Here is a 3517-nt window from a genome sequence, read left to right as displayed (position 1 = left end):
GGAAAGATTTACAAGGATGTTGCCAGGGTTGGAGGATCTGAGCTACAGGGAGAGGCTGAACAGGCTGGGGCTGTTTTCCCTGGAGTGTCGGAGGCTGAGGGGTGACCTTATAGAGGTTTACAAAATTATGAGGGGCATAGATAGGATAAATAGACAAAGTCTTTTCCCTGGGGTCGGGGAAAGCAGAACTAGAGGGCATAGGTTTAGGGTGAGAGGGGAAAGATATAAAATAGACCTAAGGGTCAACTTTTTCACGCAGAGGATGGTACATGTATGGAATGAGCTGCCAGAGGATGTGGTGGAGGCGGGTACAATTGCAACATTTAAGAGGCATTTGGATGGGTATATGAATAGGGAGGGTTTGGAGGGATATGGGCCAGGTGCTGGCAGGTGGGACTAGATTGAGTTGGGATATCTGGTCGGCATGGACGGGTTGGACTGAAGGGTCTATTTCCATGCTATACATTCTATGACACTATGACCTCCTGACTCCCCAAAGTCGCGACTGTCTACATGCCATAAGTCAGGAACATGATGGAAATCTCCACACTTGCCTGGATGAGTGCAGCTCTAACTACATTCATGAAGCTTAACACAATCTAGGTCAAAGCAGCCTGATAATTAGCACCACATCCACCAAACATTCAATGACTCCTCCACCAATTCTCAGTAGCAGCAGTGTGCACCATGGAATCAGCTTCCTTGGCACTGAAAATTGAGAATTATGAACACGAGCCTCATTCCTCCAGCAACAATTGAAACTTAAAATATAAAATTTAAAACATTTTTCTTACCATCTTTTTCCATCTGTTTCACTTCATTCCCTCTCTTTGAGCTGAATTTTAGGTCTGGGGTCAGATCCCAATGTTGAAAGAATTTCCAGTTCCCAACTAAGCACTATGTTGGCACTTGGCAGCCGATGAGATTATTAGCAAATTGTCCAATTAACAATATGGTGCAAGCTCCTTATGCTGAAGATCCAATTGCAAACTTTCCAGAAATGACACAATGCTAGCTACACTGTCAGAGGTGGTTACTATTGATTAGTTCACAATGGAGGCACACTCTTTCGAGAGTTTAAACCTTTTAATGTTAAAAATAGCTATACCTGCCAGACCAATGTGGAGAGGCAATCCCTCCACTGAACATACATCCATTTCAGTTGTAGCTTAATGACTGTGGCAGGTGTAAGAAGGATGTTTATTGAGGTGGATGAAGCATTAACTACTTCAGTGTGATATCGGCAGGCTGTCTGAATCTCTATGGTCAGACTTTACATTCACATGGAAGTCAGCGTATGGAGGGTGACATTAATAGGTATTTGGGCTTGTTGGAGAGCTCTTATAACATAATACTAGTTTCCCAATCTATAAGCTAAAGGCCTGGGTTCAAGTCCTATCTGTTCCAGAGGTGTGTTATAACATGACTGAACAAGCTGATTAGAATGTACCTATGGAACTTGTCTCCCTCCAGCCCCACCTTTAAATGCATCCCATTACTTTTCTTTCTGCACACAATTTTATTGAATTCATCAATCCATTGCCCTTTCTACTTAGACCTTTTGCTGTTAATTTTCCAATCTTTCTGCCCTGTTAGCTTAGATACCACACAGCCAGTTTCTCCGGAGATCAACGTGTGCTGCAAAATTCCCCAATTAAATAGGTAGGGGAAAGTCTAAGTAGCAATGAATACGGTTTGTGGTTCTGCTTGCTATGGCTGAGATCTTATAGTTCACTATTCTGTGGTACAATGGCATTTGTACACACAATCCGTCCAAGTGGCAAATGTACCTTCATTCGTTTGAGTTAAAGTGTCATCTCTGTCATGTCTCAGCTAGCAAGAAGAAAGGAAAGATTTTATTTTGTAATGCTTTGGTGCATCAGGATCTTGGTTAAACAGGAAAGGCAGATGCTTCCCTATCTTTTTTTCAGACTTTTCTTTAAACTGGTACTTATTACCAAACTTTATTTCCCTTTTATTTCTATTGAGCATCTGTTCTTGAGGAAAGGGAAGGGTGAAGACTTAATAGAGCACTTTAAAATTGTGATGATTCGGAGATGCCGGTGTTGGACTGGGGTGTACAAAGTTAAAAATCACACAACACCAGGTTATAGTCCAACAGGTTTAATTGGAAGCACACTAGCCAGGACAATCAGGACAATCACCTGATGAAGGAGTGTCGCTCCGAAAGTTAGTGTGCTTCCAATTAAACCTGTTGGACTATAACCTGGTGTTGTGTGATTTTTAAAATTGTGATAGTATTCTATAATATAGGCAAAGGAAAATGTTTTTGCTTTGGAGGGATAGAAACTATGGGTGAGAAACAAGATAATAAGTCTAAGTGGAATAGCTTGTTCCACTATTACACAGAATAGTAACATCAAATAGCATTGATCCATTCATGGGGAAGTGAGATAAATACATGAGAGAGAAAATATTACTTGATTAATATTGATAGGATTGTATGTAGTCGGAAAAAGGCCATTCATGAGGAACACAAATATCAGCATAGACCTTTGGTGCTAAGTGGTCTGTCTCTGTGACATAAGCATAAATAACTTTTAATTTATTTCTCTGGACTGTTGTTTTAGGTGGTGGGTTCAGACTAGCCTCAATCTAATTGAATGGAGAAAATACTTGAGGGACTAAATGGCCTATTCCTGTTCTAATATAGGCTATTCAACTATTGGATCATTTTAGTTGACAAAACTTGACCACCCCAGCCATAAGCATCCACATACACAAACTTTCAACAGTGATTGTGACTAATAGTAATGAGCAGATAACCTGGCCATTTTTTTCCTCTCTTTTTTCCTATGCTTCCTCGACTTTTACCACACATCTGACTTTTGTAGTTTTTATAGGTTTGTGATACATATCTCATTATATTCCCTGATTGGGACACTGGGAGATTCACTACTGATTTTGGCATATTGTAACTAATGTCAGTATCAAAAGCATTAAAATATCACAATCGTTTAAATGCCATCACAAGGACATAACTACCAAAACAATCTTTACTTCTCTTCTGCTTTGTAAATCTCAATGTGCAGCTATGTGTTCAAGGCACTTTCGTTTGTATTGAGCATTTTGCTTTGCTTTGAAAATTTTGCTCTCATGTATAAATTGGTACTTCTCTACCACATCGCTTCAATCAGGGACAAAACAGAACTGATTTAGTATGTTGGACAATTACAGAAAATCTCCATGGTGTATGATCTGTATTCTTATAAAGTTCCTGGCCCTACATTTAAAACCTATTATTGACATCATGCCTCATTCTTCAGGCCTGAAGAGGTACCATTTTGCTGTGTGAAAATTTTAACCTTTGCAATGGTACAGCATTAGATTAGGTGTCTGTGTTGTTGGTAGGAACAAAAGCACCATTTACCATTGACCAGTCTTACCTGAAGAGCATGATTTGTTTTGTCAAAGAGGCAGCAGATCATCCCTCAGGCATGTTGGGGTTACTGTATTCAAAGGAGAATAAAATTACCTGTGGTGTGCACAGCAACCA

This window comes from Chiloscyllium plagiosum, chromosome 11 (genome assembly GCF_004010195.1).
Source record: "Chiloscyllium plagiosum isolate BGI_BamShark_2017 chromosome 11, ASM401019v2, whole genome shotgun sequence".
Classification (NCBI taxonomy): Eukaryota; Metazoa; Chordata; class Chondrichthyes; order Orectolobiformes; family Hemiscylliidae; genus Chiloscyllium; species Chiloscyllium plagiosum.
The sequence above is the reverse complement of the archived record's forward strand: the minus strand, read 5'-3'. Positions refer to the sequence as shown.